At 40.2% G+C, this 27,568-nt stretch overlaps 1 long non-coding RNA gene and 1 other non-coding gene across 2 annotated transcripts; both read right to left on the bottom strand.

The window, feature by feature from the left end:
* Window positions 1–2,302: 2,302 nt before the first annotated feature.
* Window positions 2,303–26,221, bottom strand: LOC144311220 (uncharacterized). The gene is made up of 3 exons (XR_013376794.1): window positions 24,623–26,221; window positions 6,330–6,460; window positions 2,303–3,791 (listed from the first exon to the last, which is right to left on the bottom strand). It is a non-coding gene; the product is annotated as an uncharacterized LOC144311220 (long non-coding RNA).
* LOC144311623 (small nucleolar RNA SNORA52) lies at window positions 22,364–22,498 on the bottom strand. The gene has a single exon (XR_013377219.1). It is a non-coding gene; the product is annotated as a small nucleolar RNA SNORA52 (small nucleolar RNA).
* Window positions 26,222–27,568: the final 1,347 nt, after the last annotated feature.

The raw sequence follows: 27,568 nt of genomic DNA, 5'->3' as shown, positions 1-27,568 counted from the left end.
CTGGTCAAAGGAGAAGGGAGTGCTGAGAAAGATTCTGCTTTCCAGAAAGAAATAGAACAAATGAGACCCGCATTACCTCTGTCTCTCCCTTTCTCTTTCTCTCTTGAGTGCAGCATTGATGGCTAGACCTACAGTGTCATCATGTAACCAGGAGAGAAAGGTCAGGAGAATCAGATACATCAACCCTGACATCAGCACTGCTTGTTAAGTGAGAAAAATAAGCTGCTCTCTTTCAAGAGGCTGTAGGTGGTTTTCCTATTATTTATGGGTGAATCTAAGTCTAACCGATACAGAGCTACTTCCTCACCACATCACAGCCCCCTTGACGGAACTGTGTAAACTAACACCTATGGCTTCTTGGTCACCATGAAAGAGCTAAGATGTTTTTGTTTTTTAACATAGGCTAATTGGGGGATAGAGCTGAATTATTCAAGAAAGGGAGGTATCTAATCTGGGGGGATAAAGAGAGTCCCAAGATGGGGAAGGATGGGAAACCATTAGACTCCATGCTCTCAGTGGCTCACACACAGTGCCTCAGGGGATAGGACCTCAGATGAGTGTTACCTGTGTCACCACGTGCTGCAGTCCTGAGAGTAAAGATAGGATCCTCTGGAGCTGAGTTCATGGTCAGTAGAAAAGTTCATGGTAAAAGATCTGTCTACCCACCGAATGCTTGGAGACAACTGAGAAGAGGCTGAAAATGGCGTCATGTGGTAGTCAAAGGAACAGGTGGAGCTCTGGCAACTGTATAGACTCAGGGCCCGGCCTCCTGTTGACCCACAGGTTTTTACATTTTGTGCAGTCTAGTCTTGGGTGGGGAAAGGGTTACAGTCATGCATGACTAGCTTTGGACTTTCCGTGTGCCCTAACACATACATAGGGACTTAAGCTTGTCTAAATTTTTTACACTATGTCTTTATACTTAAGGTAAGTTTCTTGTAGGTAGTATATTCTTGATTCTTGTTTTGTATCTAATCTTTTCATTTTATCCAAGTAATTTTTGTGATTTAATTAGTGCATTTAGGCCATTTGCATTTAATGTAATTGTGATATGAGGATTAAATTTTCCATTTTGTAATCGTTTTGTTCATTCCATTTTTGTTCATTCCATCTCTTTCTGCCTTCTTTTGGATTACTTGAGTGTTGGTGGGGTCTTTTGGGCTTCATTTTATAACTACTACAGACTTACTATTTTTACCTCATTTAAAAAAAGAAATTAGTGGGCAGCCCAGATGGCTCAGCAGTTTAGCGCAGCCTTCAGCACAGGGTGTGATCCTGGAGACTCGGGATCGAGTCCCACATCGGGCTCCCTGCATGGAGCCTGCTTTTCCCTCTGCCTGTGTCTCTGCCTCTCTCTCTCTATCTCTCTGTCTCTCATGAATAAATAAATAAAATCTTTAAAAAAAAATTTAGTGCTTACCCTAGGTATACATCTCTAATTCATAACAGCCCATCTTCAAATGATATTATAGTATTTCATAAATTATTTAAGGGTCTTACAACATTGTATTTCCAATTCTACCCTTCCATCCTCTGTGCTATAGTTAGCATATGTTATACTTCTACATATGTTATAAAAACAAAATATACTGGTACAACTGATCTTTGTTTTAGATAGTTATCTTTTAGAGCAGTTAAGATAAGGAAGAAAAGATTTTTATATTTACCTTTATTTATTACCAGAGGTGTTCATTTCTTTATGCAGCTCTAAATATGAAATGGTATATTTCTTTCTATAGTCAATAAAAATATATTCCTAAAGCTGTATAAGGAAAACCTTACATCATCTAAGAGACTGTTTGTTAAGGTCCATAGAAGACAAGAAGTGATATCAAAGTTTCTCCTTTTCAATGTGTGCATATATCAAACGGCATACTGAGTGGTTGACCATTTTTTCTCTTTGGAAGTACTCTTGTATTTTCATAGTTGTATATATAGCCAAAAAATCTATATTCAAGTCTTTATATAAATTCAAACCTTAAGTCTCTTTTGTATAACATGTCATTACTGTCACTGAGTATAAAAATTATTCAAAACATGTATTTTGACTATACTGTTTCAATTTCCATTTGTGGCCTATTTATATGCTGGCACCAAATTCCATTAAAATGGCCTATGTATTAAACCTAAAAGTCCGTTAAACGGGGCAGAGGTATTTTAATGCCCTGAAGGCCCTGAGATCTACTGTTAGACATTTAGTGACTGAGATATTTCAACATTATTTCCAAATTTATAACACTTTTTTTTAAAGAGTTTATTTATTCATGAGAGACAGAGAGAGAGAGAGAGAGAGAGAGGCAGAGACACAGGCAGAGGGAGAAGCAGGCTCCATGCAGGGAGCCCGATGTGGGACTTGATTTCAGGACTCCAGGACCACGCCCTGGGCTGAAGGCAGCACTAAACTGCCGAGCCATCCAGGGATCCCATAACTTGTTCTTTGAACTGCCACTAAAAAGTACATTATGAGGGAAATGCAGTGGGGTTTCTAAAGGAGACCCAGAAGTATATCATCATCAACCTCCAATGTTCCTCAATTCTCTGGCAGATGGCAGACTCACTTCTTTGGAATATATTTGAGCTAGAAAATAAATAGCTCTTTACAGTCCTTATTTGTTATGGTACAATGTTTGCAAATATATAATTGATATTCTTTGGCATTTATTTGGGGTTTTTTTGCTTATTTTCCTGTTGCTTTTGTATGTCTCCATATAATCATCAGTCTTACTTCAAAAGTAATAATGTATATCAGAAAAGGTATATATGTATTTTAAAATACTCATGTCCTGAATTAATGGTCCTGTAGGCTGTCCAGATTTAAATTTTTATTTCTTTGTTCCATTTTTGGAGATCTGTGTCATGAGGCCACAGTACTACCGAGAGTCCTGAGCCCAGTCTCCAGTCTTATCCAATCACCATGTCTAACAATGTCTGGTCCAGGCTGCTATCACAGAATATCATCTACTAGGTGGCACATAAACAATAAACATTTATTTCTCAGAGTTCCAGAGACTGGAAGTGTAAGATTAGGGTGCCAGCGTGGCTCTGGAGAGTCCTTTTCTGGTTGCCCATGGCTGCCTTCTCACAGTGTCCTCCCACGGCAGAGCCAGCAGAGGAAGCAAGTTCTCTCCTGAGCTGTGTGAGGGCACTGTTCCTATTCACAAGGGCTTCACACTCAGGACCTCACTTAATCCCAGTCATCTCCCCAAAAGGCCCTACCTCCTGACACCCTCACCTTCCGAAGCAGGGTTTCAACATATGAACTAGAGCAGGACAAAGGCAAAAACAGAGGGCGACAGAAACCTAACAGGTCAGAGCTCAGGAGACCAGTTACTCGTTTCTGTGTAAAAGATTAGCAGGACCATAACACTGTCCAAAAATCAGGTACAGCCTACACAAATAAGAGGGCGACATAGCCACCCTAGTCCTGTGTGTCGGGAAACTTCAGGAGGTTCTTTCCATCCCACCTTGGGAGGGGCATGCATCACATTCACCTTGGCAGACTGCCTTTGTGGTGATTGGGAAGACACGTTTGTTCCATATCAGTTTTTATTTCCTATGGGGGACTGCTCTCAAATGTGGGACAAGCTAAAGATTGTGGCAATGAGGATGTGAGTAATGCTCAGTTCTTTCTATTCCCTCCCCCTCACCAAGTGAGCAGATGGCAGAGAGGGAGGCTTATCCTTCATTGCAGCCTCAGGTCCTGGGGGCGTTCACTCTGGGGCTGTTGGGGCTGTTGGCTGACAGGTAGTAGGCGGGGAACAGGAAAGAGGAGAAGAAGGTGATATCTGTTCCTGAAAGAGAAGAGGTCAGGGTTTGTCTGCAGGGCTGTCTGGAGGGGGGTGGCTCTGAACTAACGGCCCAGGGTTATCAGCTGCCTGGACACTGGCTCTTTTCCTTTCTGAAGATCCTGAATATCACCAGCTCTGGGCCCTCCAGTCTGGCCCACTGTGGCTCCACTATTTCCCGATAGGCTTCCCTTCCCCTCCTAACTTGATCCTAGGCCAAAAATGTATGGCACAGACCCTCCTGGCCCTCGGCTACCTGGATGCAAGTCACCATCACTATCTTCCGCCTCCACGGTCATTGTCAATAAGTACGTGTATATAAACCCTCTTAATGTACAAACTTGAAAGTACTCAAAATAATTCATTTTCAAGAGCAGGACTGGGGGGCAGCCCCAGTGGCATAGTGGTTTAGCGCCGCCTGCAGCCCAGGGCGTGATCCTGGAGACCCTGGATCGGGTTCCACGTCAGGCTCTCTGTATGAGCCTGCTTCTCCCTCTGCCTGTGTCTCTGCCTCTCTCTCTCTCTCTCTCTCTCTCTCTCTGGGTCTATGAATAAATAAATAAAATATTTAAAAAAGAGCAGGACTGGGTAAGCAGTGCCGAAAGCCCCAGCGGACGCTGGCCCAACCGTAGGTGGGAGGAGGAGGAGGAGGACTGGCGTGAAGCAGTTTTCCTGGAGCCAGAGATGTGGCGGCACACACGTGTGTGAGCGATGGGCACAGTGCGTAGGAAGACACGGGGGTAAGCTCTGAGGATTTGGAGCATTGGGCAATTGAAAAACAAGGAAGTGTCTGGCTAGCCCCAGTTTGTGCCATTCGCTGGGGAATGGGTCGGTGGCCCAGAAAGAGTATTCCCATGTTCGAGGCTGTGGAAGAAGCCTGCCTCTGCCAAGTCTGCAGCCCCTGCGCACACAGCCTCCAGCCCCACCACCAGTCCCTCCAGTTCTCTCTCGGTGCCCAGCCTGGGTGGCCGGGGATGCCAGTTCCTCCCACAAGACTTTGGGATGGGGAGCTGTCCCCCACAATACCCATGGGAGGGACCCCAGAGCACTGACCCTGAGGCCACACAGACCCGAGGTCCCTGTCTTTAGCAACCAGCTGCTCATCCCTCCTCATTTTCCAGTTTCCTGGGCCACAGAAGAGGTTGCTTACCTATAAACACAGTAGAGTTGAACAGACTGTTTACCTTGACGTTTGTGAAGAGCTTGCTCAGTCCACAGCTCCAACCACAAGAAGCAGTTCTACCTGCAGTTGGCCAGGGGCCTCTGTCTACCCACAGTGGTATTCCCTTTGAGAATTAAGAGAAGGGGTCTCCTAACTTGTAGTCACAGCAACTTTGTTATAGCCTCTTACCAATAGCCACTGTGCATCCCTCACCAGTAAGGTCTGTGGTCCTTGGGCTGCAGCCACCTCAGCTGCTATCACTCCTGGATTGACCATGAGGAGATGCCCTGTCACCTAAGCTGCCACCGGTCCCATCGTGATCATGTCAGCCACCATCTCCTCAGCAGCCACTGCCCCTGCCATAGGTGGGCCTGTCATCAGACTGCACTGTCATCCCTACAGCCTTTGCTGTCTGTTGCTTGTTTTTTACCCCCGAATAATAGAAAAGTAGAATGACCTCTGTGTCCCTTTTCCTGAGGCCATTCAAGTTTGAAGATTTTTCTTACACTGTTTGATTATATTTCTGCATAAGGATTGGATTATTTATTACAAGTAAAATAGGTACTGGTAACTCTTAGATCACAGATGAGGCAACTTGGAATAATAATTTTGATGAGAATGCTCTATACTGCAAAGGCAAATTATCTATTAGATTCTTCTAAAGCATTGGCTCTTTTCAGCTAACAAGATTTTAGGGCTGGTGGTTGGTAAGTGATGTTTCTTCACTGAATCCCGTCAGGTGAGAGAGGCTGAGTAATGCCCCAAGGCCCGGGCTTTGGTCAACACTAAAATTAACTTTTTTTTTTTTTTTTTTTTTTGCTTTAAAGTTTAAAGGCTTACACAATAAAGAATAATTTCTAGTGGTCAGCTGGGGAGAAAAAAGGAAAGAAAAGAAACCAGAAACAAGAAAAGCTGATTGGAAGCCTTTCATGCAGAGGCAAGACTGTCAGTGGATGGGTTTCAGAATAAGTAGGGGTGCTGCTGTTTCTGTGGGTAGCCTCCTCTGTATATCAGTATATAGAAGTCCTTTGCTTAGAGCTTGTCAGTTTCACATATAAAAAAAAAAAATCAGAGCACCTGGGTGGCTCAGGTGGTTAAGCATTTGCCTTCAGCTCAGGTCATGATCCCAGGGTCCTGGGATCAAGCCCCGCATCAGCTCCCTGCTCAGAGGGGAGTCTGCTTCTCCCTCTCCCTCTGCCCATCTCCCCCCACCTTGTTCATGCTTGCTCTGTCACTTTCTCAAATAAATAAATAAAATCTTTAAAAAAAAAAAAGTCCTCCAGTCTCTGGTCTAAAGGGTAAATTATAAGGCTGCCTCTCAGAATTCTGGGAGATCCCATTAATTATTATTAAGACTTTAAATTGACACCCCCCAAACATACCTTTTTCAGTGTGTGGTGGCTCACCCCCTACTTTAAGCTATGCTAATGTTCCAGAGTTCAAGGCCTGTCTGGTTCAATTTCTCCAGGGAATGGATTGGTCTCCAGTCCTCTGCAGAGGTGAGGAAGGAATCCTAGGGTAGAGGAAGCGATGTGAATATCCCAACCACTCCCTTCGTCCAACCCTCCTGTTTTCAGCCCAGTGCCACACCCCAGCCTTCAAATGCCTGAATCTTTCTGGAGCTCAAGGGCAGAAACTATTTCACTTCTTGTTACCTTCTCCCCATAGGCATTAAAATAATTTTAGTGAGTTTTCGGGAGTAAAAACATAATTCTTTTGTTCAGTCTATCATGTTTAACCAAAACCCTCTTATTTTATTTCTATACTTCCCTTTTTAAAATTTCATCTTTAGCCTACTATTTATTTTGTTGTGTGAAGGGACATGAGGATATAAGTTAAATCTCAGTCCATAGCACAGCCAGCCAAAGATGTATCATTGAACATCCTTCTTTCTCGTTTATTACACACAAGGAAGTTGAGTGTACTTTGTCTTGAGAAATCAGAAATGGGATCACAAAATGTGTATCATTTTCTCTGTGTTTAAAGTGGTCAGGCAAGTAGGGACATGTGGAGGGGAGTTATGGCAGCACAGGAGTTGACGTGTTGGACCACATGGCAGTGTGACAATGGACACAGAGTGAAAAATAAGGCTGATAAGATGTGCTAGATATTAAAGGGCATTTTATGCCATCTTGAAAAGTTCCTTTATGTAGAGGACCACCAGGTCACAATACGGTAAGGTAAGCCTTGTATTTTAAGAGATACAATCGAACCATCTTGGTTGCACCTGAGTAAGTGACCTCGTGATGGTTTCCTTTCCAGTTATATTTGATAAGTAATTTCTACAGTTTTTACTCACCCAAGACACTTCTTTATGATTCTATCAGGGTCTCATGCTTCTGTGGTTTTTACTTCTTTTTGCATCTGAGTGTGACACTGAAGCATTACTCATCTCTAACATGCTAAGTAAGCTCTTCCCTGAATGACTGGGAGACTACATGAATGCACAGAGAAGACCTGAGAGAGCTCAGCAGAAAGGAAATACAAGGGGCCTAGAACACATGGCCATGCTTTGAACGTCCTCCTGACCACCACACAGATGGGTCAGCAGAGTGTGAATGCCTCACAGCCTTTGGCTGTTTGATGACAACCTCTGCCCAGACCACTGGCAGGCTACTCAGCTATGCAGACCTAAAAGTAAACCCTAGGAAATTAGGCTGAAAGAAACAAAAATTACAATTAAAATCTCAGCAAACATGTCAACAGCTGCATACTGTAGGGAAGATAAATTCTGTAGTACTAAAAAGAAATTAATCAAAATTCATAGTTGCTACAACATATTAGCTAAAATGTCCAGTTTTCTACAAAAAATTATGAGATGTACAAGGAAACAGGAAAGAGTGACTCATAGTTAGAAAAGTAGTTAATAGAAACTGACTTTTAGTGAGCTCAGATGTTGGCTTTATCAGGAAAAGATTTCAAAGCAACTATAATGAACACATTCAAATAATTAAAGGAAATATTATGACAACAATTCAGCAACTCAAGGTATCAGTAGAGAAATAGAAACCACACACACATACACACACACACATTCTAGAGTTGAAAAAAAAACCACACTGACATTTTCAAAAATTTTCACTAGCTGGGTTCAACCCAGTGGTTCAACCACTGATTTGGAGATGCAAGAAGCAGGTATAAGTGAGCTCCAAAGAGAGCAATAGAAGGAAAGTAAAGAGAGCCGCAAAGACCTATGAGACGACATCAAACATATAATAGGAATCCCATAAAGAGATGAGAGACAGAGTGGTGAAGAAAAACATATTTGAAGAAATAATGGCCAAAAGTTCAAATTTGGAAAAAAAAAACAAAAACAATCTGCAGATTCGAGATGCTCAAATAATCCCAAGTAGAATAAACAGAAAGATGTCTATATTTGGACAAGGAGAAACTTTTGAGGAAGAAAAATTATATAAGCTTTCTCTTTGTCTTTGTCTCAGTGTGGACAACTTTGTGACACTGGATTGGAAGACTCAAGTAGGTTGAAAACAAAAAGGTGGGAAAAGATACGTAATGCAAACAAACTATATAGTAGCTGGACTGGATAGATCAGTTAATATATGTCTTCAGGAAAATGTTTCTCATGATTTTGGGTTGATAAGCCAATCATGATGTAATAATTGTAAAAGGATAATATCTAAAAACAGCCCCCAAATACATGAAGCAAAAACTAACAGAATTGAAAGAGACTATTCAACAGTTGCAGTTGGAGATTTCAGTGTTCCCCTCGTAGAATTAATAGAACAACTTGACAGAAAATTAGTGAAGATACAGAAGATGTAGATAGAATCACTCCACTTAATCGCATTGATATGTAAAGACCACTCTACAGATGTTGACTTAGAGTAAAATTAGGAAATGTGCTGTGCTTCACCCAAAGAATAAACCCAGCCATAACTACCCACTTGAGGCAAACCAGCTAAGCAGAAAGGGATTAGAGCAAAGCAGGACTCCAAGAGCCAGAGTCATAAAGATTAACTGGAGGATGGTGCTGAACACAAATGCCTGATGATCAAGAGCAGGATCCTTGCAGGTCAGGGAGGCAAATGCTTTCTCTGCGTAGAAAGAGAAGCAAAAAAATTAATTAATTAATTAATTAAAAATTTAAAAAAAGAAAGAAGCAAAGCTGGGCCAACAGAATTCAGGGGAGGGTGGGGTGGGGTGGGGTGAAGAAAGATCAGTTGAGCCTCACACTGGAGCTGACAATCCCAGGGCTGATCCCAGACAACAGACACAAAAGCAAGTTCCAGAAGGAACCAAAAATCCTTCCTGAGATTCCACTCTAGATCATTTTTTCCAAAGTAACATTGGGCCAAAACAAAACACACACACACACACACACACACACACACACACACAAACCCACTAAAAAACCTAAAGTAACATTGAGCTAGAAATCTGAGGAGCTCAGTCCAGCCTCTACCCTATCTGGCCAGACAGTGTGGAGGCCAGGAAAAAGCCCTGGAGCTCAGCAAACTCCACAAACAGAGCCAAGCTAACCAGCCTGGACCTTGGTGAGATTAGGATAAAAAAACATCTCTGTAAACCTATCCATTTCTCTGCTCTTATATTTGCTTTCTTTTCCTTCAGCGTTTTGTTTTGTTTTGATTTTTAGTTCCAACCAAGTCCCAGCTGAGCCAAGAGGAACACTGATTTCCCACACCTAAATCAGAATAAATGGTGGAAATGCTCTGGAGGCCACGCGGTGGCAGTGGCAGTAGAGCCAGGGACCCGGTGGCAGAGAGAAAAGAGAGGAAGTGGGACCGGGAGGCCTTCTGGGCAGCAGGGCACACTCCTACCTTCCTTCCTAGGGATTTCTACCTTTCCTTTGCGCTCTGGAAGTTTGTGCCTGCCCAGTGACCTTGAGCATGAGGCCTCTGACTTCCCATTGTCCAGGCTGAAGAAACAAACAAAAGATTGCCTCTATGGGATTGTGGAATGTTTATTATTCTAAAGAAAAGCATCTGTCTTCTCTCACAGGAAATCCTGTCGTTGTAACTCAGGATGGCCCCCGAAATAAATAGTCCTCAGTGCCTTTATTTAGTTTCTTTCAGCTTTATTGAGATATGACTGATGTATAACATTTGTGTGAGTTTAAAATGTACAACACGATAATTTGATATATGTACATATTGTGAAATGATCACTACAATAAGGTTCAACCACAGGCAATCTGGAAGGACCCATTCTGGGGGCATTGGCTGAGTTCAAAGGTAGCACCCACAATTAACGTGGCCCTGTAACCAAACCCTCTCATTCTGATCCCTGTTCTGGTTCCTGCCCTGCCCTTTCCTTCTCCTTCCCAGGGAGCGAGGTCTTGGACAATACAGCCCTGAGGAGAACATCAGGACTCACTCAGGTCCAGGGATGAGCCATGGAACTCACGGACAAGTATTGCTGTGAACTCCTGGGATGTTTAAGAGCTTTGAGGAAGCCAGAGGAAGTTCACACTGACGGAGAGTGCCTGGCTCCTCTAAGGGGACACAGGGCCACTTACACAACTCTCAAATTGCTAGAGTTTAAGGGACATTTTAGAAGTCTTTTTCTACCTTTAGAAAAGATGTATTGTCTTTCGTCGTATTAAGATTTTATATATTGTCTTTCCTTCATCTCTTCTGCAGAATCTAAGCAAGTAAAGTATGGCATTAACAAAAATTTATTATGATTTTCTATGACTAATATGTAAATATTTACATTCCTCCTTCCTGTCTTTCTCTTTGTTACTTTTTATTTCTTTGCTCACTTTTCAGAATAACTTTCCAGAGTGCGTTTCGGAACTGATTGTAAGTTTTTTTTGTCTTCCTATTTTCATTGTTCTCCTTTGCAGTCTAGTTTGTCATGTAGACTCAGGCACCCAAATCAAAAGGAAACACACTTACAAGTATATATGGGATAATCTCCGAGCTGATGTTATCGTTGTTTTATAAAAACCACATTTAGAGATTGTCGGGATGCAGTTTAGTGGGTTAGAGTCTCACTGAGAAAATTGTTCCTATTCCTATAAAGGGCAGACCTGAAGGATTTTGTGATTAAAATGGAGAAAGAAATTTTGGCAAAAGAACTTCATGAGCCTGGTAGTACAGAAGTTAAATGATACAAAGACCAAAGGACACAATGAAATCTTCATCTCTAGAAGACCAGAGCAGGCATAAGAATTCTGCAAGAAGTTATTCCCACATGAAATCAGGTCCCTTTTTGCTTTAAGGTTCTGTAATTTTGTGAAATGAACTAGGGGTGGAAGGGGAGGTGGGCAAGGGGTGGGGGTGACTGGGTGGCGGGCACTGAGGTGGGCACTTGACGGGATGAGCACTGGGTGTTATTCTGTATGTTGACAAATTGAACACCAATAAAAATAAATTTATTAAAGGTTCTGTAATTTTGTAACAGTGTCACCAACTCTATGTGCTGGAGTTTGTTATCATACGTCTTACCAAATATGACTTCCTTTAAATAACAAAATTTGTATTTTAGTGAAATCTAAAATGATTCATTGCCAAATTAAAGAAGGGAGGAGATGTCTCTACTACAAATAAATGTAGCTGATTTTACTATTTTCTTCCACTTAGAAATAGTGGAGGCTTACCAATTATGGGTGAACCTTGCAAATTTTATCAAATGTGTGTTTACTAAACAAATGAATTGTTGTTTTGGACAAGTAGAGACTTTTAATCCTAAGACTTGATAAATGGCAGAAGCCCACATAACTACTGAAGATCAGTCTGATAGGAATTGGCAATGATAACAAACAGAACAATGAAGGTCCACTATCTTAGAATTCACAAAAGAATGGCTTGGCTACTAGCCAGGTATATAATCAGTCTATTTTAGGGTTTATCACACAGACCAATGGATTTTTTTTCAAATAATAGTAAATTAGGTGTGGCTCTTTGCTTTCTTTTTTTAAAGTAGGATTTCCTGACAATCTGCCTAGAAGTTATGATACTATCTTTGTATATTTTCATAAAATGGTACATTATGCACCTATGATAAGAAACAATGGGTCTTTCATATCAGCTTTTTGATTCTGGGTGTTTGGGGAATTTTATTCTCAATGGTTCTTTTGACTTCATTAGTCTACATCAAGGCTGAATTTACCTTAGCTCAAGTCCCTTAAAATATGTGTTTTGTGATGCCCTGATACAATAAATAAGGAACACTGTGAAGCCTATATGGCAGGTTGGCCTCCACTCAAAAATTAGCACAGAGCAGAGATAGCACTGCTACCCACACATCAGTATATAACTTGAGTCCTTGTCACACACATATGTCTTTGAAACCAGATATCTGTGTTTATTAGCACATTGCAGTAATTGCTGCCTAATTAACTTCTCTTATTGTCACAATATATCCAAACTAAAATTTTAATTGTTTGTTGTGAGAGACAATAGTCCTCAACCTCAAATCACTTAAGGTTCTGTTTATTATTGAAGCTGTCATAAAGCTGAGAATTTGTTTTTTAATACTAGTAAGAAAACTCATTTTTATTAGTTGGACATACTATAAATCCATTGAAAAAATTACGAAAAAAATTAAAACATGACTTACTCTTATATGTATTTGGTGCAAAATTTAAGGTTATATTAAAGTAATTGCTTGGAGTGCCTGGGTGGCTCAGTCGGTTAAGTGTCTGCCTTTGGCTCACATCATGATCTCAGGGTCCTGGGATTGAGTTCCCCATCTGGCTCCCTGCTCAGCGGGGAATCTGCTTCTCCCTCTCCCTCTGTCCCTCCTCCCTGCTCATCCTCTCTCTCTCTCAAATAAATAAAATCCTTAAAAAAATAAAGTAATTGCTCAAACTTTCTTTCTTTGTTTTTATTTATTTACTTATGTAGGCTCCACACCCATTGTAGGGCTTGAACTCAGGACCCTGAGATCAAGAGTCACATGCTCCACTGACTGAGCCAGCCAGATGCCCCATTAATTGCTCAAACTTTTTTTTTTTTTTTTTTTTTTTTTAATTTATTTATGATAGTCACAGAGAGAGAGAGAGAGAGAGGCAGAGACATAGGCAGAGGGAGAAGCAGGCTCCATGCACCGGGAGCCTGATGTGGGATTCGATCCCGGGTCTCCAGGATCGCGCCCTGGACCAAAGGCAGGCGCCAAACCGCTGCGCCACCCAGGGATCCCTAATTGCTCAAACTTAAATAATGCTCAAAATGTTTAAAAATCCAACATCCCTAACAAAACTCTCAGCAAAATACAAATAGGAACCCTCTCAATCTCATAAAGGGTAACCTCAGCTAACATCATACTTAATGGTAAAGACTGAATACTTTTTCCCTACTATTGGGAATGAGGGAGGCAAGGATATCTATTCTGACTTATTTAAGTTGGTACTGGAGATCTTAGGCTGTGCAATAAATCAGGAAAAAGAAGTAAAAGGCATGCAGATAAGAAAGGAAGGAGTAAAGCTATTTGTATTTGGAGGAAGCATGATCACCTATAGAAAATCCAATGGCATCACAAAAAAGGTGCTAAAATTAATAATTGTGTAGCAATGTTACAGGATACAAGATTGATATATAAAAGCCAAGCATATTTCTATATACTAGTGAAGAACAGTCTCAACTTGAAATTTAAAAAAATCAATGCCATTTTTAGAGCATCAAAAGTATTAAACATTTAGGGGATCTCTGTGGCTCAGCAGTTTAGCGCCTGCCTTCCACCCAGGATCCTGGAGTCCCAGGATCGAGTCCCACATCAGGCTTCTGCATGGAGCCTGCTTCTCCTTCTGCCTGTGTCTCTGCCTCTCTCTCTCTCTCTCTCTCTCTCTGTGTCTCTCATGAATACATAAAATCTTTTTTAAAAAAAGTATTAAACATTTAGGGATAAATCTGACCAAACATGGTAAGACCTATACATCAAAACTTATAAAACATTTCTAAGAGAAATTAGAGAAGACTTAAACTGATGAAGACATGAAGTGTTTTCATAAAGTAGAAGAATCAATATTGTTAAAATGTCCATTCTTCTGAAATTGACATCCCAGTCAAAATCAATATTCTTTTCTTCTGTAGTAATTAGTAAACTGATTCTAAAATTCATATGAAAATGCAAAGTACCTGGAATAGGTTCAAACAAGGAATGAAGTTGATAGATATATACCATTTGGTTTCAAAATTACCATGAATCTACAGTAATCAAAGTTGTTTGGAATTGGCCTGCATAAAATAGACATTTAGGAAGAGAGTGTCCAGATTCAATTGATTTTCCACAAGAGTAATTCAATGAGGAAAGGAAAATCTTTTTAATAAATAGTATTGGAAAAATTGGATAACCATACCCCTCAAAAAGGAACCTCAAAACATACTTTACAACATATGCAAAAATTAACTTGAAATGTATTGTAGACCTAAGTATAAAATTAAAATTATAATAGTTCTAGAAGAAAATACAGGAGAAAATCTTAATGACTTTTGGTTTGTTGAAGAGCTCTTAAATATGACACAATGGGGCACCTGGGTGGCTCAATTGTTGAACGACTATCTTTGGCTTGGGTCATGATTCTGGGGTCCTGGGATTGAGTCCTGCATCAGGCTCCCTGTAGGGAACCTACTTTTCCCTCTGTCTGTGTCTCTGCCTCTCTCTCTGTATCTCTCATGAATAAATAAATAAAATCTTTTAAAAAATGACACCAAAGGCACAGAGTGAAAAAGAAGAAAATTCAGTAATTGTACTTCATCAGAATAAAAACCTTTTGCTCTTTAAAAGACTGCCATAAAAATGAAACAGCAAGCCACAAACTGTGAGAAAAATCTTCACAAAACCTTTACGTACAAAGTACTTTATCTAGAATATAAAAATATCTCTTATAAACCAATCAGAAAGTAACTTTTATTTGAAATGGGCAACATATTTGAACAGACACTTTAGCAAAAGAAGATATATGGATGACAACAAGTTAAAAGGTCCTCATGAGCTATTAATGAATTACAAATTAAAATCTGAATGAGCTATGACTACACAATCATTAGAGTGGCAACAATGAAAAAGACTGACAATATCAAGTGTTTGTGAGACTAGGAAGCAAGTGAATTCTCTCCGGTAGAAATGTGAAGGGTGCAAGCACTGTGAAAACTTTAAACGGTTTCCTCATAAGTTGTATCTATAATTTGACCCAACCATTCCACTCCTGGGCAGTTACTCAAAGAAATGACAGTGATTCTACACAGAGATTTTGTACACAGTGTTCATGGTAGCTTTTTTTTTTTTTAAGATTTTATTTTTATTTATTAATGAGAGACAGAGAGAGAGGAAGAGACACAGGCAGAGGGCTCCATGCAGGGAGCCCCATGTGGGACCCAATCCCGGGACTCCAGGATCATGCCCTGGGCTGAAGGTGGCCAAACCACTGAGCCACCCAGGCATCCTTATGAAGATATTTGTTTAAGCAAATTAGGTACACATACATAAAGTCAAGCAGAACTTCCTCAGTTGGGGGGAAGGGAGGAATAGATTATGAAAAGTCACCAGGAAACATTTTGGGATAACAGTATTAACATCCCTTATCCACACTATGGTGATGGTTTCATGAGAGTATAAATATGTTAAAACTCATCACATTTTATACCTTAAATATATGCAACTTATTATATGGAAAATATAGCTCGATAAAGCAAAAAAAATGCTTTGTTAAACACTATTCTTTTTATTCCTCCCAATTTGTTCATGAATTATGTAATGTTAGCAATCAAAGTTTGCATAGCTTCACCCAGTATTTCAAAATTTTTTGCTTACAGTATTTAAACGATAATTATATTGTTAAGTTAAAATTATATTTAAGGTGTTAAAATGCGGTTTAATAATATTTTATCATTAAAAGTTACTTCAGAGGGCAGCTCAGATTGGCTCAGCGGTTTAGCGCCACCTTCAGCCCAGGGCCTGATCCTGGAGACCTGGGATCGAGTCCCATGTCGGGCTCCCTGCATGGAGCCTGCTTCTCTCTCTGCCTGTGTCTCTGCCTCTCTCTCTCTGTCTGTCTCTCATGAATAAATAAATAAAATCTTTTTAAAAAAAGGTTACTTCAGAAAATATGGAAAATATTTTTTAAATATTAAGTATATTTCCTACCACTTAGGAATAACAGCTACTATTTTTGTTTTTCAGACTTCTTCATGAATATATAAACATAATTTTTAAAATTGGGATTATAGTGCATGCCATGTTTTGTGTCTTGATTGTAGTATTACATTTACAAGCATTTTACATGTAATTATATTTTACATGTAATTGTCAAAAATACAATTTTTCTCATGTGTAATAAACATTACATTATAATGGATATGCCATAATTTCTTTAACTTTCCTTGTTTGGGGACATTTAGGTTGTCCTTGTTTGCACTAATCTATATTATGCTGTGCACTATATATTTGCACTAATATATATTAAACATCTCTGTAAGTGTGTGTGTTAAACCTTTATTTTTTTTAGTATAAACTCTTAGAAATGAATTAATGATCAAAGACTAATAAGACTATATTAAGGACTCCTGACATGGTGTCAAACTTTTTCAGCAATATTGTACCACCTTACATCTCTATTGGAAATACATAAAATTATGTGAGAGCATTTATCTTACTATATTCTCTAAAGTATTGAACTTACAGAGGTTTTACATTTTAACATAATTTTCTCCCCACGGTTAAGGGAATAAGGAAATTCCTTGAAGGAAATTATTATTTTGATATGACATCCTTCTTAAAAGATAGAAGTCAGTTTTTCAAAAAAGTGAAAACCAACGCATCACTTTTATGAGACAAGTAGTGTTGTTCACACTTATTAACAGGGCACCTGGGTGGCTCAGTGGTTGAGCATCTGCCTTTGGCTCAGGGCATGATCCTGGGGTCCTGAGATCGAGTCCCACAGCAGGCTCCCTGCAGGGAGCCTGCTTCTCCCTCTGCCTCTCTCTATGTCTCTCATGAATAAACAAATAAATAAAATTAAAAAAAATTAATTAACATTGCATTACAATTCTTGTCAATCTCACAATATTTCTTTTGCTAACATACAGATTACCTTCTATAAGTAATCTCTGATTCTGATACATGAACACATAGAAATTTTGTAAATTTTTTTTTTTTAAAGTAGGCTCCGCACCCAGCATGGAGCCCGGTACTCCATGACCCTGAGATCAAGACCTGAGCTGAAATCAAAAGTCGGAGGCTCAACCAACTGAGCCACCCAGGTAGCCCTGTAAGGCAGTTTGTGAAATGGTGAATTTTCTTTCTTTTTCATGTAATGTGTTTGGCTTTTTTCTTTTTCACTTAATTATAGGTCGCCAGTAGAAATTGTCATCTGGTAAGAAGTGACAATTACTTAGCTACAAATATCAAGTATAATTTTATAGACTGAATAGTTAAAACTAAAGAGTCATTCTAGGATGTATAGCCTGTTTAGATCCCTGTCACAAATAGATTTTTAGATAAATCTAAAAAATAGATTCCCTGTTTTTTAATTGTGTTATATCAGGGACAAAGCTAAGACACAGGTCAGGTGCTGGGATCTTTTCATTTTTTGTGAATTCTAACAGAATGCTGAGTCTTCTAGGTGTTTATTTGATGATTCTGACCTTTACCCAAATGATTGATGTGTCCCTGCTGGTCTAGCAGCACTGAATGGTGTAGCCTCAGACAGTCTGTGATGCATTAGGTCCCATGACCCTCAAGATAATTCAGGTAGGGCCAACATCCATAGGTTATGTTACATCAGCTTTTAGTGGGATATTTGGAAAGAAAGATGGTAAAGAAGCAGACAAAAAGTTGTACTATTTGGTACCAAAGAGTGAGTGCACATGCTTCGAATTAGGTCCACAGGAGCCTATCAAAGACATGATCTAAACTCCGAGTTAAAGGTAAACAATGTGCATATTCATTCGATGTTGCAGTATGGTATGAAAACATGTTGAGATGATGAGAAGTGGTGTTGAAAGTATGCGAGGCAAGTACCTCACACCCCCTGCCTTTCATGGTGTCTGGCCCTGCAGGCTTTTAGCCAAAATATGCTGAATGAGGAGGTGGTTGTTATCTTGGAGTCAAGAAAATGGGGAGAGTAAAACTACCATCAAGGAAAGACTCCTTGGGCTGAGATGTTACTGTCAGAATAGCCCAAGATGACTTTGAGTACGAAAAATGAATTGACAGTAAAGGTGAGCAGTCTGAGTTTTCTTTGAAATTTAAATAAATCGTCCTTGAGCCTTTGTCAGCCTGCTTTGTCAGTAACTATACTTTTTGGCCTTCAGACTTACCAAGGAGCCTGGGTGGAGTGGGAAGAAGGATGATGCCTTCCTCATCAGAGGAAGCCAATCCCAGGGGCTTCAGCCCTGCAAGTAGATGAGGGATCAAGGAATTGGATTGTCTGGATCCAGTTTTTACCAGAATGATGGGCCAGAGAAAGAAGGAACCTTGGACAGTCTGATCTAGTTATGTTTGTATTCCAAGGAAAAATGAGTAAGTGGCATAGCCATCAAACTTTTTTGGGCAGCCCCGGTGGCGCAGCGGTTTAGCGCCGCCTGCAGCCCAGGGCATGATCCTGGAGACCCCGGATGGAGTCCCACATCAGGCTCTCTGTATGGTGCCTGCTTCTCCCTCTGCCTGTGCCTCTGCCTCTCTCTCTCTGTCTCTATAAATAAATAAATAAATAAATAAATAAATAAATAAATAAATAAATAAATAAATAAATAATTAAATTAAAAAAAAACTTTTAAAGGCTGCTTCTAAGTTTGAAATTTCTTAATGATGTTATTTCAACCCCTTATATGCTTTTCTTCTTTTGAAAGCTGTGAAATTCCTCAGAAATACTCAGAGTCAGTTTCTGGCATAGAGAGGAAGAAGAGAGGGAGAAACAAAGATATCGTTTTCAGGGCCAAAGACGGAAGAAGGCTCAGCTAGGGAGTGCGGGACCATGCTAGGAGAAAACTAGTGTCCCTTGGATTCTCTGGGAGGAGAGGATGAATAAAGAGCCAGCCAGGCGAGGAGACATGTCCCTGGGCATCTGTACTAGCAGGAGAACCTGGCCACCAAAGGCATTTTGAGTTTCTGGGTAGGAATGATGGGTAGAACTCTATAGTGGAGAAGAAAAAAATCATTAAATTTTCCATCAGACACTAACATGTTGTTTCAGATCATGAGGTTTACTTTCCCGAATGTATCTTCTTAAAATCCCACACTGGAGGCAGCCCTGGTGGCGCAGCGGTTTAGCGCTGCCTGCAGCCCAGAGCGTGATCCTGGAGACCCGGGATCGAGTCCCACATCGGGCTCCCTGCGTGGGGCCTGCTTCTCCCTCTGCCTGTTTCTGCCTCTCTCTTTCTCTCTGTGTCTCTCATGAATAAATAAAAAATAAAATATTAAAAAAAATCCCACAGTGATTTTACATCTTTCTCATTATTCATGCCTTGCAGCAGGGCAGCATTCTAAGCCCTGGGTGATCTCCTGAGTGTAAATCCTGACCTCACTGATTACCAGTCATGTTAACACTTCCATTTGTTTCCACACACACAAAATTAAAAACAAAATAAAAAAAGAAAAAGAAGAAATACTACCTTCCGGCCACATTAGTTGGGAAGATTCAGTGACATAGCACCTGTAAAGCTCTTAGCAGATCACCTGGCCTAGAGCAGGTGGTGGCTAAATGCTTTTGTTGCTACTAACTCAGTGGTGCCAGTATTTCGGTATTGGGCATTGGGTACTCAGGCACACAGGCTTTGTCGATGACAGGAAACCCAAATTTAACGTAATGTGGTGGAGACAAGTCTACTTAGATGTCTACTGCATTAGACATCCCTAGGTGACACTTGAGATCTTTAAGCCTTATCTTTCTCAGACTTTGGCCTTTCTTTGGGTCTAGCCGCTGCTGCAGTACCAGCTCTGCATGTGCTCTGACTTCACGCAGGTGCCACAGGATGATGGCGCCCCTCATGACTGTGCCATTCACCGTCTGACTCCTTTGCTGGGGCTTCCCTGTTGTGGGAAGGGTCTTTAAAGGAAGAGACATACTCTTCTCTTCCTCTTTCCCTTTCTCTTTTCTTTTTAAAAAGATTTTATTTATTTGAGAGAGAGAGAGAGAGCATGAGTAGAGGGTGGGGGGTGAGGAGGGATAGAAGGAGAGGGATAGCAGATTCCCTACTGAGCGTGGACCCCAATCAGGACTCGATCCCAGGACCCTGAGATCATGACCTGAGCCAAAGTCAGACATCTAACTGACTGAGCCACCCAGGCGCACCTAAGAATGGACATGCCTTCTCTTTGTCTCTACTCCTCTTTCCTGGCTTTGATGCAAATGTGATGGCAGGAGCTGGAGCAGCTTTTTTGCAATGAAGTAGAAGTCATGTGTTGAAGATGGCAGAGCACAGAGACAAGAGCAGCTGGGGTCTCTGGTGAATGGGCAGGCACCACACCAGCTTTAGACTGCCTATCTGGATATCATTTTGAGAAAGAAAAGTTTCTGTCCTTTTAAAAGACTATTATTTGGGGTTTTCTGTCACTTTCTGCTAAACTTAATCCTAACCGTTCAAATAGAAAATTGGCATTCTGTGTGAATGACATGAAAGGAAGAAAAAATAGCATCAGTGTTATTTTAGATGCATTACATGGCAGCATTGGATCCAGACGTCAATGTTTTCACCATTACATTTTATCATCTCTTCTAAATTTAGGGTATGTGAGCCAGATGTCCAGTGACCTGGTTGCCTTTGAGATAACAGAATACTGACATTCCAGACTAGCATACAACAAAACACTCTCCATTCAGAAAGCTGAACTGTCAGTACTTCTCATCTACATTAACACTTGATGTTAATTACAGTAATGTTTACCGTGGGTCAGGCTCTGTGCTAAGCTGTCCGATTAGAAAACCCAGGGAATCACACTCTGTGAATGATGTGTTTGAGAGGGTCAGAGTATTGGCCTGGGATTCCAGGTGGGAAGTTAACCAGCATTTTAGATTAAAACAGAAGCAGAGTTAGGGAGGAGTGGGTGGGCTATAGAACTCTATAAGAGACAATATTCACAGGAGTTGATTACTGATGGAAATCCAGAGCTGAATGGGTTCAGAATTATTCTCAGGTTTCTAGGATGGAGGTCTGGCTAGGAAATGGCTTCAAAAATTGAGATGGAACACACACAAACGAGGACAAGGAAGAGGGGAGGAGGAGGTTTGCTAGAGAAGGTAGAAAAAATGATGCATTTAGCCTGGGAAGGTTAGATTTGAGGTGCCCCTGGGTGCCAAGTGGAGAAGCTAAGCAGGAAATGAATAGATGAGCCTGGAGCTCTGAGGACAAGGCTTGGTTAGAGCATGTGATTTGTAATTTTTTGTTTGTCACGTTGTGCTTCCCAGTGGCCTGAGTTTCTTGGGGGAGAAATAGTCTTGCTAATCTTGTATTCCCAGAACTTAGAACAGAACCTACAACATACATAGTCAATGCTCAATAAGTGTTGGGTCAGTGATTAAGTGACAGTTAAATAAATGAATGGATGAATTTCAATCAGTCAAAAAAGGTACACGCATTTGTCATCTCAAGTTGAAAACTCCTGTATATATTCCAGTGGAAACATGATTATACACCTCAGTTGGTTGCAGCATACCATTATGGTTTTTACTTTAAAGATTTTAAGTTATTTATTTGAGAGAGAAAGAGAACAAACAAAGGGGGATGGGCAGAGGAAGAGGGAGAAGCAGACTCCTCACTGAGCGGGGAGCCCATGGGCCTCCATCCCAGAACCCTTGGATCACGACCTGAGCTGAAAGCAGATCCTTAACTGACTGAGCCACCCAAGCACTCCGTTAAATATGTTTTAATAAGCTTCTACAAGTTAGCCTCAGCATTGAGCCATCCTTCAAAGTCATTTCCACCGGAAAAAGAAAAACCTTTCAGATTCCGAAGTACTTTATACCATACCTTTCAACCAAAGGTCTTTCAGTAGTTGGGAAAGCCATTCTTTATTTATTTTTCCTCTGAGGAACTTACCATAACATCCTGCAATGTGTCCTGGAAGCCACCATGTCTAACATGTAGCTGAGAGTAGGTCAGAGCATTGGACAGTCACCAGTCACCACCTCAATGCTTCAGGGCCACCCTGGCTACCCTCTTTTCAAATCAGATCGCAATGCCCAGAGGAGTTTTGAGGAAGGGAACAGAGAGGCACGGTGATCTGAAAATTAGTCCCCATCTGAAAGTACTGCAAGATTCATAACTGGATTAAATCAAGGACCCCAGTGAGTTTACAAAGGGCCTATACAGTTTGCCCCCTTTCTTCACACATAGTTACGAGGAATAGCTAGGTATTTCCCCCAAACAGCCAATTCTGATTCAGACAGCCTCTCCATCTTTTCTGTAATCATTACATATATATTCTTCTTGAATAAAAAGGCATTCATACATTCAGTTACTTAGTTTTATTTATTTTTTTCTTTTCTTTTCCAGAGTGTCTAGAAGCACCTCTGGTACAAGCCCACTGAAGCCTTGCTCACTCCTCTAGGTAAGGCTTCTAGAATATTCTGGGCCACAAATGAAACCTGGCAGGCCACAGGCCGACTGGCAGGGATTAGGATGGACCATAGTTCCTAATTTATTAACCCTCCTATTGTGTAAAAGCAATTTATAGTGAAAGTTGCTTTTGAATTGTTTCAAGTAATGGCTATTGTACCCAGTTAGGGCTCTGAAGAGAAAACAGAACCAGTAGATAAATATATGAGAAGATTTATTCTAGGAATTGGCTTATGCAGTTATGGAGGCCAGGAAGTCCCATGACCTGTTGTCTGCCAGCTGGAGAACCAGAAAAGCTAGCGGTATAATTTAGTCTGAGTTGAAGGCCCGAGATTCACAGTCCAGTGGTATAACTCCCAGTCCAAGGTCAGAGGCCTGAACAATGGGGCCTCTGGCATAAGTCCTGGAGCCTGAATATGGATATTCCAACTCAAAAAGAAGGAGAATTAGCCCTACCTTCACCTTTTTGTTCCAATTGGACTCCCAGTAGGTTGATACCCACCCATACTAGTGAAGGCAGATCTCATTCAATACACTAAATGAAATGTTAAACCTCTGCCAGAAATACCTTCACAGGCATAACCCCCTGAAAATACATTTTTTTAACCAATTACTTGGGTATCCCTTAAACCAGTCAAATTGACACATAAAATTAACCATCACAGATGTATTTCAGGAAATAAGTGGCAAGGTCTCAAAGTAATCAAGCCTGCACAAGAACTCTGTCATTTTAATACAGTAATCATGCCTAGATATTATATACCATTAGTGTTGCCAAAAACAATATTTGAAAAATATCAGTGATTTTCTTTGCACTTAATAAATGCATTGCATTGGTTCTCAGACTGGAGTACACCAAATTGAGAGCAGCAGATTGTAATTAATGTGAAAGTTGGAGTCAGAAAACCTAGATTTTAGTCTCACACTAACTTCTTGCATAGTTACATTCATTCAACAAATATTTATTGAACACCATATAAAGCTCTGGACTTTGTGGTAAGTGCTAGGGCACAAAGGTGAAAAGAAATTGACATTGTATCTACATTTACAGACTTGTCTAATAGAGAGGACAGACATCAATTAAAAACAAATCTGTGAATTAACAATACAACTGCCTTGAAGTACTACAAAGAAAAGTCACAGGGAGATTGTACCAGGGTAGCAGGGTGGTTAGTACAGGCTTGATTGTGATTGAGATCTGAAGGATAATCAGGTGTCGACTAGATAAATGGGGCAGAGGGAATTATATTTGCAAAGTCCTAGTGGCCCGGATGGGACAGCAGGCGTATTCTAGGTAGGAATTATACAGTCAGAATTGCTTGAGCTTGGAGGATGAGTGCAAACCAATGGGCAATAATAGGAGGTCAACAAATGGGTCTGGGGGAAGGAGATGGGAAGGAGATGTGAGATAATCATAATTACATTTCAACAAATTAACTCTGGATTCAATATTCAAAAATAATTATAGGGGACACAAGCTGACATGAGAACGCTATTACAGTTACAACGCTACTATTGCTGGTCCAGAAGAGATAACTATCGTCTGATCTAGTTGGGATGGTAGAGATAGGAAAAATTAGACTGAGGCAAGAGGAGTCAAAGCAATAGGATTAAGCAATAAGCTGGGTGTGAAGGAGGTAAAGAAGAGGGCAGTGTTACGGCGGGCTCTTACATTTCCGGTTGAGTTAGGGAATAATGAAAGCATACAGATTTCAAATAGACCTACAGGTCCTATTTTCTTCTTCTGCAAAATAAGAGGCAGACTTTTCTTTGAAGTCCAGTCCAGATTTAAATTTGTATAATTGAATTATAGAATTCAATCATTTTTTGAAAATAGAGTACCCTAACTCGAGTGGAAATCTTTTTTTTTTTTTTTTTTTGAGTGGAAATCTTTACAGGTAAATGCTTTAGTTATCTATTTTTACATAGAAAATTACCCAAACCTTAGTAACTTAAGAGAACAGTTACTATCTCATAGTTCCTGTGGGTCAGGGAATCAGGAGGAGCTGAGCTGGGTGGTTTTGGTGTAGGGTCTTTCAAGTGGTGGCATTCAGATTCTTGGCAGGGGCTGCAGTCACCTGACAGCTTGCCTGGGGTTAGAAGTTTCATCTGCCTCCACAGTGGCCTACTCACACAGCTGTTAGAGGAATGCCTCAGGTCCTCACAGCTCTTGGCAGGAGACCTCCAGTTCTTACCCCATGGGCATCTCCACAGACTCCTGAGTGTCCTGGTGACATGGCTTCTGGCTTGGCCCAAGGCAAGTGGTCCCAGAGAGAGTCAATGAAGAGGAAGCTGCAGCGCCTTTTATGATCTTGTCTCAGAAGTCATATACCATCAATTCCACTTTTCTATGTTAGAAGCAAGTCGCTAAGTCCAGTCCACACTCACAGAGGAGGGGAATTAGACCCTACCTCTTAAAGGAGGCATATCAAATAATATGCAGATGCATCCTAGAACCACCACAGTAAAGTTTAAGTCTTCTACACTTGGCACTTCAAAGACTGCCAGGCACCTTTCCTCAATAGTAAATAACAACTGTTGTATACATTTAACTAAATTAAAATAAAACTGAAGTGTTATAAAACTAGAAAACAGCTGTCTGGAACACTCAGTGCTAAAGTTCTAAGGGTGACTATTCATTTAGATCTCTGTAATGAGACAAGGACAGTCTAATAATGCACAAAGCTTATTGAGTCATAAACTAATAGATATTTGGGTCAAAAATTATGAAACACTATGAAATGATTCTCTGTACATAAATACTTTCTGCCTAGATCTTAAGATACATGATAAATTCTGGAAATTACATGTTATATATGAGAATCAAATATTTTATGGGTGAATCAGAGTCAGAGTTGAAGAATATTAGAGCTTGAAGAAAGTGTACAGGAGGGTTGGTCTAATCTAGCTCCCTATTTAATAGAAAACTGGGAGTCGATACACATTTTTTTCTTTAAATTGTTTTTTTTCCTGGAGCTCTCACACAGTGGGAGGAAGCCACTTTTGATGGGGTGGCCATTTCACAATACTACTTATTGGAGAGGGGAGTCATTGCTCTTTGAGATCTTCTTCTAGTCCTGAAAATCCCAGCCCTCTTCAGACAAGCTGTTGGAAAGGCACAACAGGTGTCACATTCTCCTTTGTTTCATAGTCTTTGCAAGTAAGTTACAGAAGAGTTCATTGGATCTTCCAGGGTCACTTAGCAACCTGTTTATAGGAATTGGGAATAAAGCCAAAGTTATGGGTTCCTTCATTTAGACTCTTTCCACTCTATTGCTTACCTCTGAAATTTTATTGCCTTTTATCACAAGCTAAACTGGCTTTTTAAAATCATATAAGCAGAGAGGATTAAGTAATAACTTTTACTTTGTCTCTGTTGAAGATTAATATGCTCATATCTGTGAATACATTATGAATTATGTACTTATGTAATTTAATCTTTGATAGGGAGAGAATAAAGGTAGGAGCAGACTTGTGGTTTCTTGAGTCTTCCTTATAGGTACATTACCCATCAAACCTCTGTTGACTGTACTGAAATTTTATAGCTTATATCAGCAATTAAATTTGTATGGCCTACTAGGCATACAAAGCAGATGATAAGGTAGTTTTATTTACTCTGTTTTTACTGAGGGCCATTATACTGGTGAACACACTGTGAATATGTATTTAAGTATGCAGGATAATGGGAATAGTATGAAATGTCAAGGTCATAATAGAAAATTCTCTTTTGCATTTCTCTCTATAGGTTGTTTTTTTTTTAAGATTTTATTTATTTATTCATGAGACACATACATACACACACACACACACACACACACAGAGGCAGAGACACAGGCAGAGGGAGAAGCAGGCTCCATGCAGGGAGCCCGACATGAGACTCGATCCCGGGTCCTCAGGATCAGGCACTGGGCTGAAGGTGGCGCTAAACCACTGAGCCCCCTGGGCTGCCCTCTCTATAGGTTTTTGATATAGTTGTGATTTTACATCTTTATAGCTTTTAAAAAATGGTGAATACTTTTTTTATGGTAAATGATGCTTACTCTTTAAATGATTAATGATGATTAATCTAAAGGTAAATGATTAAAGGATTAATTTAATATCTAATATTTAATATTCAAATCCTTGAGTTGAACAAAATTTTCCAAAGACACAGTTGGAAATAAAAGGCCTGTTTTAAGTATGTTACTGCTGTTCATTTATTTAATGAGAATTGATTGATGTCTCATTCACCATAGTTCTTATTTCCAGTTGCTAAATGTACATTTATTTCTAGATTACCCATAGACACTTAAAATCAGCATCCCTGTAACTTGCCTAATTGTCTTGACCTCTCCTTCTTTTATACTCCCTAGTTAATGACCCATTGAAGAGCCTACAATCATATCTCCTTTACTCTGACTCCTCAAAGCCTATCTATAAAATTTTTAAAGGATTCGATTTCCTCTTCATCTTCAGAACCTCCCAGGGTCAGTCCTTCATTCTCTCCTCCCTGGACTTTTACAGCAAAACTGTCTGCGGTGACCCCGGTGATCTTAACCGAATACTGTGTCATGGACCCACTCTTCCAGTAATAGACATGGCTGCCAGTTACTTTACTAACACAAAGAGGGTCACATTATTCCCCTTCTTCCTACCTTGTATGAATTTCTACTTTCTTAAGGATGAAGGGCAAACTGATCTTCCCAGACAGATCTCAGCGTACCTCTCTGGTTAGCAAAGTTAACTGTACTTCTTTTCTGTTTCACTTGATACTATGTGTCTCTATTATAGCTCATATTGCACAAATGTTTGTTTGCCATTCTCATTACTGAATCCAGAGGGCCTAGTCTTACTCAAACTAACAAGGGGCCTGGAACTCAAAGTTTATTCTGGGTGGAAAACCTTCCATTGACAAACCACACTTGTAAAAATGTGGTTTCTTCAAGAAGGAAATTTATGTGCACTATTGAGACAAATGCTTTGTAACTATCAGTGGAATTCCAGAATTCAGAATTAGTCAATATGTTATGGTGGAGGGCAATAGGATTGTAGCATAGAAGAGTTAGTAATAGATTGTAATAGATAGCTTCCGTTCCTTTTTTTTTTTTTTTTTTTTTTTAAGATTTATTTATTTGAGAGAGAGAGAGAAGCTCTCATGGCCC

This window comes from Canis aureus, chromosome 3 (genome assembly GCF_053574225.1).
Source record: "Canis aureus isolate CA01 chromosome 3, VMU_Caureus_v.1.0, whole genome shotgun sequence".
Taxonomy (NCBI): domain Eukaryota; kingdom Metazoa; phylum Chordata; class Mammalia; order Carnivora; family Canidae; genus Canis; species Canis aureus.
The sequence above is the reverse complement of the archived record's forward strand: the minus strand, read 5'-3'. Positions and strand labels throughout refer to the sequence as shown.